This window comes from Monodelphis domestica, chromosome 7, assembly GCF_027887165.1.
Source record: "Monodelphis domestica isolate mMonDom1 chromosome 7, mMonDom1.pri, whole genome shotgun sequence".
Classification (NCBI taxonomy): domain Eukaryota; kingdom Metazoa; phylum Chordata; class Mammalia; order Didelphimorphia; family Didelphidae; genus Monodelphis; species Monodelphis domestica.
In genome coordinates this window covers 74,594,878-74,607,940 of record NC_077233.1, presented here as the reverse complement: position 1 = coordinate 74,607,940, position 13,063 = coordinate 74,594,878, and the positions used below count along the sequence as shown (strand labels likewise).

The following is a 13,063-nucleotide window of genomic DNA, read 5'->3' as shown; positions in this document are numbered from 1 at the left end:
GTTACAGCTTATATTTCTAGTCCAATGTTAAATAATAGAGGGGATAATGGGCATACTTATTTTGCTCCTGATCTTATTGGGAATGCATCTAGTTAATCTCCAACCTCTTTACCCTTCTGGTATATTTATGTTCTCTGCCCTTCCACCATGAGCTTCTTTGTGACATATAAATTTACTCCCTTTTGTTTCTTTTCTCATTTCTTTTAGTATTAACCTCTTTTTTATATATACATATTTATGTCTTGGCATTTCATCCTATATAGTTTATCACTGTTCCCTCTGTGTGTAATTCTTCAAGCTACCCAGGTTATAATAACAATTTTTAAGAGTTCCCAATGACCTCATTTCTTATAGGGATACATATCATTTTTATTGGGTCTCTTAACATTTTTTTTATCTTTTCCCCTCTCTTTTTTATTTACATTTTGATGATTTTCCTGAGTTCTGTGTTTGAGCATCAAATTTTCTATTCATGTTGGGTCTTTCCTTTTCAAATTCTTCGAATTCTTCTATTTTGTTAAATGACCATTCTTTCCCAGGTAAGAATATAGTCAATTTTGTTGGGTAGTTGATTCTTGGTTGTAGACCTAGTTCCCTTACTTTCTGGAATATCATATTACATGCCTTTTGGTCCTTCAGTATAGATTCAGCCAGATCCTATTATCCTCACTGTGGTTCCATGGTATCTGAATGAATTCTTGGCAGCATGTAATATTTTTTTCCTTGTTCTGATAGTTCTTGAATTTGACTATAATATTCCTGGGTGTTGTCAGTTGGGGATTAAATACAGGAGGCAATCTATGGATTCTTTCAATATCCATTTCCCCTCTTGTTCTAGAATGTTGGGGCAGTTTCTTTCTTTCTTTTTTTTTTTATAATTTCTTGTAGCATGATGTCCAGGCTTTTTCTTTTGTCATGGTCTTCTGGTAGACCAATGATTCTTAAGTTGTGTCTCCTGGAACAATTTTCTAAATCTTCTGTTTTGTGAATGAGATGCTTCATATTTTCCTCAATTTTTTCATTCTTTTGATTTTGTTTTATAGTGGCCTGCTGCCTTGTGAAGTCACTTGATTGTAGTTGTTGTATTCTGGCTCTTTAAGATTGGATTTCATCCCTGGCTTTTTGGTCATTCTTCTTCTTCTGGTCTGATTTTCTTTGGAGGTCATCTTTCATCCTCTTTACCTCATCCTTCATCTCCTTTGCCTCAACTTTCATCTTCTTTGCCTCATCATTCTTCTCCTTCACCTCATTTTCAAACTGGTTGATTTTGATTTTCAAGACACTATTTTCGTGTTTTAGTTCAAGTGCCTCTGTTTCCAGATGACATCGTAGTTTTTAAGTTCTTTTGCCAGTTGCCTCTATTAATTGTGTTTTGAAATGCATTTTGAGTTCTTCCAGAGCCTCTATCCAATTCACTAGGTTTTCTATTTTTTTTCACTTGCTGTTCCCTCATCCTTCTCTGTTCCCTTTACTCTTTATCATTGCCTGTATAGCAGGTGTTGATTGTAATTTCTTTTTTCTTTTTCTGTTGTTTGCTTATATTTACCCATTCTTTACTCCCTGCAATTGCCTGAACTCTTTCTCCTCTCTTTTTTGTGTGGTTTTGGGCTTTTCTTTATGCCTTCACCCTTGGAGTTTTGTCAGTAAATTTCTCAGTGCAGTCTGTGGGTGAGGGGTGTTGGAGCTTAAGGTTTCCTGCCCTCTGAAAGCTTTGTTGGGATTAAGTCCAGCAGTCTGTGAGGAAGGGGTGTTGGAGCTAGAGCTTCCCTGCCCTCTGAATAATCTGATGGGATTAAATCCAGCTGGGTTGCTGGATGTTCTCTGAGGCCAAAACCTTGGCAAGTGGGGGGAAAATATGGAGTGTCTCTGCTGCTACTACTGCTTTACACTCTGTGCTCTGTGTTTCTTCTCTATCTGCTCCCCCACTGCCTGTGTTGGACACTCTGAGCCTGACACAGATTTGCACACAAGGAACTCTCTCCAGACCAGCACCTTTGCTTGCTCAGAGGTTCCAGCTACTGCTGGAGGCTTAGCGCTCAGGTGTGGGAGGAGTCCCAGGACCTTCCTTCTTCCTTCCCCTTAAATATGAGTGTTATAGAATTCTGGCTTTGGTGGTTTTACCTTTTAATTTGAGTCTAGCAGGAGGGTTCCTTTGCTCTTTCCTGTTGTCATGTTTGATTTTCAGTCCCATAGGAGCATTTAGTTTGTAATCGGTAAGGAAGGATTTCCAGAGGTCTGAACATTTTCTGCCTCTATGCCGCCATATTTACTCCTCCTGGATATTTTTTCACTGACTAGTCAGTTGTTGTTGTTGTTGTTGTTGTTATTTTTTCTGATGACTCACAACTATGCCAGTCAGCTTAATATCTTCAGAAATTTTTGGTCATGATCAATAAATGCAAGATTTGATTCAATATTATAAAATAGTTAATATTTATTCCCTTTAATTTTACAAAATGCTTTACATTAGGTAAATCATCTTTATCATAACATTAATGCTCTAAAGTAGGTGCTTTATAGCTCTCTAGCTATCTATGTATTGTAACAAGGGAATCACTTTAAAAGACTGATATATATTAATTTAAGGTCGCCAAGGAATCAGCTATGTAATTCCTAAATGAAAAACTCAAGTCAGCCGTCAGCCTTTTTTGGAGTTTAATTACAATAAGAGTAAGAAAGGAATTAGAGATAGAGAGAGAGAAAAAGGGAGAGAAGGGAATAGGGCTTAAATACCCCTTCTGTTTAGGCTGGGCCAAAAGGCCCAAGCCCTTAGATAGCTGGGGCAAAGAAAAGAGATCAGTCCCTATTACTCACGTGACCAAAATGGAGAAACAGTCTCAGAGGCCCCCACCTTCAGCTTCCTTCAGAGCAAGCTTCTCAGAGCCCAGCAACCACACCGACCAAAACTCCTCAACCACCTCCAGTCTCCAGACCCTCCTATCTTTAAGGAAACCATCCAAGTTGCCTCCCCTCAGTCCTCACATCTACCAATCACTCTTCATCAATTTCCCTGTCAATGTAGGCTCTCGCTTAACCCAGGACCGCCCAGAGGTTTCTGGCTTTTGCACATGTCTGTTGAAGGTCATATTTTTCAAATGATTAAATCTTTACTCCTTTGCTACAGCCCTTTCTAAATCCTGTTAACTTGAGTATGGTAGAGATTGGAATAATTAAATTTTGATCTAGGCTGCAGCCCTTACTCAATCCTATTAGGACTGAATAGGGTGGAGTATCTCCATTGTATCAATTCTAAAATCAATCAAGACTCAAAGAAATTCCTGTTCTATGCTTAAGCATAGGTCAAAGTCCTTTCCATTGTTCAGCAAAAGGTTTCTGTCCTAAAGTAATCTTAAGAAGGGAAGAGAAGGAACCTCCCATGCCAATGGGATTCCCATTCCAATAGACTATCAGTAAGAAATTTTCCAAGTATGAAATATCCCAATGGTGAAATTTCCAACATTTATAAGTCTAAGGAATTTTGAGGTTTACAGTATCTATCTATGTATATATCTCTATCTATCTATCTATCTATCTATCTATCTATCTATCTATCTATCTATCTATTTATCTATATCATCTATCTATGTAAAGCTGCCAGAACTCTGAAAGTTTAAACTAGGAATATATATATATATATATATATATATACACATATTCAATTTCAATATTTGAATCAAGTTTGAGAAAACATGCTATCATATATTCATGTAGTTCCCAATTATTTCTATATTCTCAAATTGGAAGTTCATCCTAAAAGTACCACAACATCTCTAAATGTCCATGACCCAAACCCCAAAGTGTACTCTGAAATTGCTTTGACATCTGCATCCAAAAGCATATACCAATGACTGGTACTTAATCACTTCTCCGATTTTTACATAAACTATTTAATCATATTTTTGTGTCTTCACAGTACCTTAACTAAACACTTTCTCTGTGTTACATAATCACTCAAACTAAACTCTCTATTTTCCACTCTCATCTTGCTAAATATTTTTATGAACATCTTGAAGTTAGCTCCTCCATTAATTTGTTCTATACCAATTACCAGTGTCAAAAACATAAGAAAATCTCAAAGCCCATTAGTAATTTACTAAAAAGATAGCTAGTTGTGAGTCCATTACATTTTCAATGTTGAATTGTACACTTTCTGTAGGACTGATTCTAGTATCTCTCAATAGTGGAATTTTCCAAAATAATGCAACACACTTTTCCCAAATCATCTGCTTAGTATCAAAGTTCCCTCCCTATATACTCCTAGCAACTACAACACAAACTAAACCAGTGCTAACTATGGTTAGAGAAGAACATCTTCAAAGATCAAAACAAGCCACATCAAAGGACTATGGTAGATGAAGGTATGAGAAAGACAAGAAGAAAACAACTAAAGGATTTATTGTGGGAATCATGGATTAGGTAGAGCTAGATCACTCAAAATTTGTAGGCTTTCTGGACTTTAGATGACATATATTTAGGATCATGCATCATTTGTCACCAAATGAGCTCAAAACTATCAGACTAAAGGTTGTAGTAAACCAGAGTATCCTTAGTAACCCTCAGTGAGGCTTTGCTTGTTGTACCACCTTTATGTAGATTGAGAATTGTTTTTTAGTGATGGATTAAAGGAAGAGGAAGAGGAACCTCAACACTTGGAAATAGATTTGTTTTGTAGTATCTTATAGTGATTTTTGTTTTTAGAGAGGGGGGACATTCTAGAAATCACAAAGAATATTACTAATTAGTTGAGATCACCAGTAACCTTTTCTGATATGAATTTTTGATCATTCTCTTGTAATTAAGTCTCTTAAAAGTGGCCTGATAACCTCAGGTATGTTTTTGCACTTCTCATTCCATCTTCTGGCATGGCTGGGAATTAATTCTTCTGGTAGTAGGAATGTCTGTGATTATGGGGATTTTTGAGAGAGTAGAAGGACACAGCTTGAATATTGAATATGGCAGGCTTGAGAGAATTCTCAACCGACCCACAGTCTATGGAAATATTTGTGATGATAAGGCAACAGCAGCATGATAAATATTGTCATCATCACCATCATCAATTAATATGTTGATAGCATTTTAAGACTTAAAAGAACTTTATATAGTTCTTTACATTTCACTTGATACAATAATTTCTAAATATATTATATTTTTGTCCACATTATACAGATAAGAAGCTGGGGTAGAGAATGGAATTTTCACAGAGAGAGGCAGATAGTAAGCACATGGGGAAGGATTTTTAACTCAGGCCTACCTGATTCCAAGTCTATGCCTATACAACCTAGCTGCCTTTGAGTAAGGCAGCCTCTAAGAGAAGATTAAGAATTCTACTGTATCTCTCTAGTAATCTTAAGGAGGTTTTAAAAAAAATTCCCCTAAATTCAAACCTAGCTGAAGAAAGAAATTCTTGTGCCTCTTAATAGTTTGAGCTCCATAAGCCTAAAATATAGTCATGTTAGAAAGAGAAAACATATGCCAAAGGTAATATCACATATCAGCACTTAATTCCCATATACATACAGGCACAATAAAGTCTTATAAGAGAACATAATGCCACAATCAACTAAAACCCCATTAAAAAAAATTCAGTGTCTTTTATTCTTTGTCCTGGCTTCAAGATGTTCCATATTTTAATCTACTTTGTGCATGACATCACTTTTTGCCCCAGAATTCAATCTAATTTTGTACTGAAAACCTCCCTCTACTTACCTCCATAGTAGCCTGACAGGGAGAGGGAAATGAACCAGGGAGAACTAAATCATGGTGGCAACTTAAAGCTAGGTTGTTTAGCACTCGGTAACACCTTCTGGCAATGTTTATCCATGTTTATCATCTAGAGGGTTGTTATTTACTGTCCCTGCTGTTTGTCTTAGATTTAGGCTGGTTCAGGTTTTTGCATACTAAATAGAAAATTCAACCAGTATAGAGAAGTCCTTCTCACTTCATTTTCCCAAATAACTTAATTCTTACAAATGAGATATTTTGGGGGGATATTATATTTTTGAAGTTGAGTCAAAAAGAGTTTTATTTTTATAAGAATGTATGGTTAATAACCATGAAAAAAATCATACTTGGTTATTTGGATTTTGATGCTATTGATACCAGAAATCCCTCTTACAGTTCAGATAACGCCTCATTCATATCTACTCCTTGTCAATGTTCTCTTGTAAATCCAGAATAAGAATCCCTCTAAGGAGGTTTGAGAAGATTTATGAATGATTCAAGACAAAGATGGTAAGACAGAACTCCTGAAACTATTAGGTGATGAATTTATTTAATCAACTTTCTCCTATAAAAGGTGAAATAAAAATCCCCTTAGTATTATTTAAAGAGTTGTATCTAAACAATCAAGCAACATTTTTACTCCTTAAAATTGTGGGAACTAATTAAATGTTTTTCAGTAAGTAATTTTTTTACTTAAAATAAATTTTGAGTATTTTCAGATCAATGATTTCTATAATTGTCAGTAGGACTTTGATAATGAAAGGCTAAATGACTTATTCATGGTCATATAGATAACATGTCAAAAATGTTTCTGGGTACATTTCCCCTGTGAAGTTTTATGAGCTGCTCCTTTACATTGTTTTATTTGCCAGGCAAAAGCAAGGGAAACTAAGGATATTTTGGAGGTCAGTCAGATATCAGATATTTGAAGAATAATAATGATGTCCTTTAATTCTCTCCTGCTCTAGGAAAAACAAACAAAAAACTCCTAAACTCATTCAACTGATCTGAAAATAAGCCTTTACGTTTCCTCAATACCCTGATTATCTACATTTGACTCTACTAAAATGTAGTAGCCAAGCTGAACACAATATTCTATATAAGTTCTTATAGACAACAGAATATCACTACTCTTAGTCTTGTTATTATAATTTTATTTGGTGCATGCTAAAATATCAGTAGGTGTTTGGACACACATTTTATCTGATTTTCATTTTTTTTCTCATGATAACTGATATTTGATCTGAATCTGTCTTATAGAATATTAACTATTCCTCCCAGGTTGTGATAAAGACTGTCTTCTATTTTAGAAGACAAGTTACTAAAAGAGGTTGAACAGAGTAGTACTCAAGATACCACACTTACTTTATGCCATTAGATGACTTTCTCTAGTTGAAATTGATAAGTAATCAGCAGCCTTTGGATTATATTGTCCAATTATATAACTATATCAAGACTCCATTTCTCCAAAATTGAAATACTGAAAGCTTTTTTAAAAATATCTTTCTGAAATTAAAAATATATGTGATATGTATCATATTACCAGCAATTTAATAAAAGGAAAAAATTAGAGGAATATATAAGAACTTGTTCATAGTGATCAATCCTATCTCTGAATGATCAAGCACATTATCAGTGTTTGGACATAACAAGGGACAAAATGCAGGTCTCTTGATTCCCAGTGTTCTTTCCATTGTACCATTTCCATTTAATCAATATTCTGATATTTAGGATAACATAGCTAAAAACATTTTTCTTATATACTTTTCATTTGAGAGACTCTATATTTTGTAGATGTTTTAAAGAAGAAATTCTGATTATTTTAATATAGTCTTGATTTTACTGATATAGATACTCAGCTTACTATGTGGTAGAGATTATAAGTCATCCATACATGCTAAACCTATGTAACTTTTGCATATACATTCACATAAATACTCCACAGGGAGTGTTTATGATAAGCTGTGCATATCTATTTTGCTGTCTTGTAATTAAGTGAGTGCCCTTCTGGTAATTCATGGTATTTATCTCCTATCCCTTTTCATCATTGAATAAGTGGCTCACATCTTGTCCTGTTATGTATCTTTGTGATAATATTATTCATGATACTCATCATTCATAATACAATTCCATCTATGTCCACTAAACATTTCTCCATTGCCCTTTGAATTATCTGGAATGGAAAGCACTCAGAAATGGTAGTTTCCCATGATTTGGAACCCAATATATCAAGAAAAGAAAAAAAAAATACTTTAATAGGATTTTTTCAAGAAGAAAACATAGAACAGGCATAATGAGTGATATATAAACAATGAAGAGCATATATTTTCCATTCATATAATTAGATCCTCAAACCATTTAGATTAAGTACTCTAGTATGGTGAGTCAATTCCATGTGAAAGATGAGTGGTATTAAATAGAGAAGAATCATATAATATGAGATGAGAGGAATTGGTCATTATCTTCATTTTTGGAGAAAGTATACATAATATTGAGATCATATATCCATTGAAGTATCAATGAAACATAGCTAAACCATAAGATCTTTGAGTTTAGGAAATATATTTCATGTTTCATTTTATTTTTAGTTCCTAATACAGTTCTGGGGGTACAGTACAATATGTGCACAAGTAATATAGAATAGTTTATTCACTGACTGAACAGTCTTTTGACTTGGCCAATCTTAATAGAAGAAACATATGTCTGAACTTTTAGAAATATCCCTTTTACTTTTGCAAGTGATATTTCATTGTAAAATTTTAAGTCACTTAGATTCAATACAAGTTTATTTGAAAAAGGGGAAGTAGGAATTAATGAACATCTAAATGATGCTCATTTTAAGTGGCTAATTATAACTAATTAATCTAGAAAGTATACTTCTATATACCATCTGAGGACTGAAGCCATGTGGTTATTGATATTGTGATATAATATATGTCAGTTAAGTCTATGAATGGGCTAGAAAATATTAATTTATATGTTAGAATGTTTGAGGAAATACTTTTCCCAACACTTATCAAACCCTTTAATTACATTTCAAAAGGATATAAGTATTTCTGAACTTTTCTGTTTAATTTTCAAACTGGAAAGTAAAAATGACATTTTGATGTGTTGAAGTGGGCGAGATGTTATTAAATTAATCCTTCCCTCATAATTTATCCAAATAATGCTATTACATCATGTCATCTGCAATTTCTGCTTTTTTATTTTGTTTGGTTTATTTCCATCCTTTTTCTTCCTTCTTTATTATGTCTAATGTTAAATTGTAGAGTTATTTTCAACTGAAAATGTTTGGTAAATTGACATGATTGAAAATAAAATGCCTTCTTTTGTCTTCTCCATGGAAAGAAAAAAATAGAAGAGATAAAACTATGTTAAAATGAATTCTGAATTGGTGATTACACTTGAGATGATACGAGACTATGATTTTATAAGGATTAATCAGGAACTATGAATGAGTCAGTTAATTTCTCATGAAAAGAGAAGTTTGTCCTTTAAAAACAAGACTCCTTCTTATACATAATTTTGCTTAGGTATAATCACATTAACCATTTACCATAGCTTGTTATTAAGTGGATTAAAAATTCAAACAAGTTTTATAATTAATTTTTTATCCACATTTAGCTTTAATATGCTCTTGACTATACATGGAAAAAGTACCAGGGCAATCTCTATTTTACCTTAAATTTCTATTTGCATTGTACCTTTTTGAAAGAGAACAAATATGCTATTGTACCTGAGTCATCCATTCTTTCATATCAAAAGAGAAAAGGTTCAAAGAATTGCCTTAACATGAATAATTTAGAACCTCATTTAGAAATAGCAAAATAACAACAACAATCATACAGTGAATTTTTCCAGAGCTACAATTAATTTAAAAATATTGTTTGTGTTTAACATTCTTTTTAAAAATCGGAGTTCCAAATTTTTCCTACTTCTAGAAACTCCCTCAACAGTTAAACGTATAAAACTATGGAGATAGCTAGGTGGCTCAGTGGATTGAGAACCAGGCCCAGAGATGGAAGATCCTTGATTCAAATTTGGCCTCAGACACTTCCTAGCTGTGTGACCCTGGGGAAGTCACTTAACCCCCATTGTCTAGTACTTACATTTTTTTATGCCTTGAACCAATACACAATATTTGTCCCAAGACAGAAGGTAAGGGTTTTAAAAAATGTAAAACTAGACAAAACATATTTTCATATTAGCCATGTCACAAAAATAGCAATAAAATTAAAGTGATTTTAAAACATACTTAATTATACCCTAAGAGTTCATCAGTTCTCTCTTGGGAAGAAGATGCATTTTTATCAGGAATCCTTCAACAATGGTTTATATCATTCTACTGATTAGAGTAGTTAAGTTTTTCATAATATATCATTATTAGAATATTCTTCTTACTGTATATAATGATCCGATTTTGTTCACTTAGTTCTGCATCAGTTGATATAGGTTTTCCCAGGATTTTTTTTTCTATAACCACCCCCCCAGTCATTCCTTATAGCACAATAGTATTCCATCACAATCATATACCATAATTTCTTCAATAATTCACCAACTGATGGGAATCCCCTCAATTTCTAATTCTTTGTCGATACAAAAAAAAAGCTGCTTTAAATATTTTTTAAAACCTTACCTTCTTCAAACTATATTACAAAGTAGCAGTCATCAAAACAATTTGGTACTGGGTAAGAGACAGAAAGGAGGATCAGTGGAATAGACTTGCGGCAAGTGACCTCAGCAATACAGTATATGATAAATCCAAAGATCCCAGGTTTTGGGACAAAAATCCACTATTTCATGAAAACTGCTGGGAAAATTGGAAGACAGTGTGGGAGAGATTAGGTTTGGATCAACACCTCACACCCTACACCAAGATAAACTCAGAATGGGTGAATGACTTGAACATAAAGAAGGAAACTATAAGTAAATTAGGCAAACACAGAATAGTATACATGTCAGACCTTTGGAAAGGGAAAGACTTTAAAACCAAGCAAGACATAGAAAGAGTCACAAAATGTAAAATAAATAATTTTGACTACATCAAATTAAAAAGTTTTTGTACAAACAAAACAAATGTAACTAAAATCAGAAGGGAAGCAACAAATTGGGAAAAAAATCTTCATAAAAACCTCTGACAAAGGTTTAATTCCTCAAATTTACAAAGAGCTAAATCAATTCTACAAAAAATCAAGTCATTCTCCATTTGATAAATGGGTAAGGGACATGAACAGGCAGTTCTCAGCCAAAGAAATAAAAACTATTAATAAGCACATGAAAAAAGTTTTCTAAATCTCTTATAATCAGAGAGATGCAAATCAAAACAACTCTGAGGTATCACACCTGGCAGATTGGCTAACAGGACAGCAGAGCAAAGTAGTGAATGCTAGAGGGGATGTGGCAAAGTAGGGACATTAATTCATTGCTGGTGGAGTTATGAATTGATCCAACCACTCTGGAGGGCAATTTGGAACTATGCCCAAAGGGCGATAAAAGACTGTCTGCCCTTTGATCTAGCCATAGCACTGCTGGGTTTGAACCCCAAAGAGATAATAAGGAAAAAGACTTGTACAAGAATATTCATAGCTGCACTCTTTGTGGTGGCCAAAATTGGAAAACGAGGGGATGCCCATCAATTGGGGAATGGCTGAAGAAATTGTGGTATATGCTGGTGATGGAATACTATTGTGCTAAAAGGAATAATAAAGTGGAGGAGTTCCATGGAGAGTGGAACAACCTCCAGGAAATGATGCAGAGCGAGAGGAGCAGAACCAGGAAAACATTGTACACAGAGACTGATACACTGTGGCACAATCAAACATAATGGACTTCTCCATTAGTGGCAATGCAATGTCCCTGAACAATCTTCAGGGATCTAGGAGAAAAACACTACCCTCAAGCAGAGGACAAACTGTGGGAGTAAAAACACCGGTGAAAAGCAACTGCTTGACTACAGGGGTTTGAGGGGACATGACTGAGGAGAGACTCTAAATGAACACTCTAATGCAAATACCAACAACATGGACATGGGTTCGAATCAAGAACACATGTGATACCTGTTGGAATCGCACATCAGCTATGGGAGAGGTGGGGGGGGAGGGAGGAAAAGAAAATGATCTTTGTCTCCAATGAATAATGTTTCAAAATGATCAAATAAATAAATATATATATATATATGTATATATAAAAAACTTACCTTCCATCTTATCTTGGAATCAATACTGTATATTGGTTCCCAGGAAGAATAGTGGTAAGGGCTAGGCAATTGGGGTTAAGTGACTTGCCTAGGCTCACAATTAGGAAGTGTCAGAGGTCATATTTGAACCTAGAACCTCCTGTCTCTAGACTTGGCTCTCAATCCACTGAGCTACCCAGATGCCCCCTATAAATATATATATATTATAAATCAGTCCTTTAACTTTGATCTCTTTAGACCTAGTAATGTAAATGCTTACTCAATATGTATGCATATTTCTCTAGCCCTTTGGGCATAATTCAAATTATTCTTGACTATTTAATAATCTTGAACTTTATTTTAAAATTGGGATTTTTCTATTTGATGGGGAGAGATGGCTAGCACTGGTTCAAAATTTAGGACTATTGTGCTATTGTTTTCCGACTTAATTGTAGCTGTGTATGTTTTTGAGGCTTCCAAAGGTATATATTTGGGGGAAGAGATGTGGTCACTGATTTTTCCAGTCTATATTCTAGAATTTGCCCAGGAAGGATTCCTTCCCCACTGTAGCCTTGAGTGGCTATGTTTTCCCTGGATCTGGGAACAGTTCTTTGCTCTACTATAGCTATACAAGCTCTAGTCCTTCTCTAGGACCTAGAACTATAACTAGGGCTCTCGACTCTCTTGTAACTTACCCCAAACACTTTTCTCCATCCTGAAAATGTGATCCAGAATGGTGTATGGGCAATGGAGTTGTCAAGCAAGTTCTTGCCCTATACCCTTTCTCAGCTTAATTTTATCTGCAACCCCATTGTCACCAGTCTGATGCCAATATCATCTCTAGGCTCAGATCTCCTGAAAGTGCTGCTACTGCCACTGTCAATGCTGCCTCCAAAACCCATTGCAGGTGCTGTCAATGCATATGCTCTGGGCAGATCCCCTGCCAACTGCTAAAGTTGTTTTTGGCTGGTAAATTGTATCACCTTGAACTTTAGTTGGCTCTGAAGCTTCTGAATTTATTTGAGGTATTAGTTGAAAGATATTTGGAGGCAAATTTTGGGAAGGTACACTGGGGCTGCTGTCTCTCATCTGTACCCTAACACTATTTTCCACCAATTGGAACATGATTCAGGAAGAAAATAAAAGTGATTCAGAATGATTATCTCC

At 34.7% G+C, this 13,063-nt stretch overlaps 1 pseudogene; it reads right to left on the bottom strand.

The window, feature by feature from the left end:
* LOC100617646 (rRNA methyltransferase 2, mitochondrial-like) overlaps positions 1-12,798 on the bottom strand; it is a 54,410-nt pseudogene extending 41,612 nt beyond the window's left edge.
* Between the last annotated feature and the right edge of the window lie 265 nt (positions 12,799-13,063).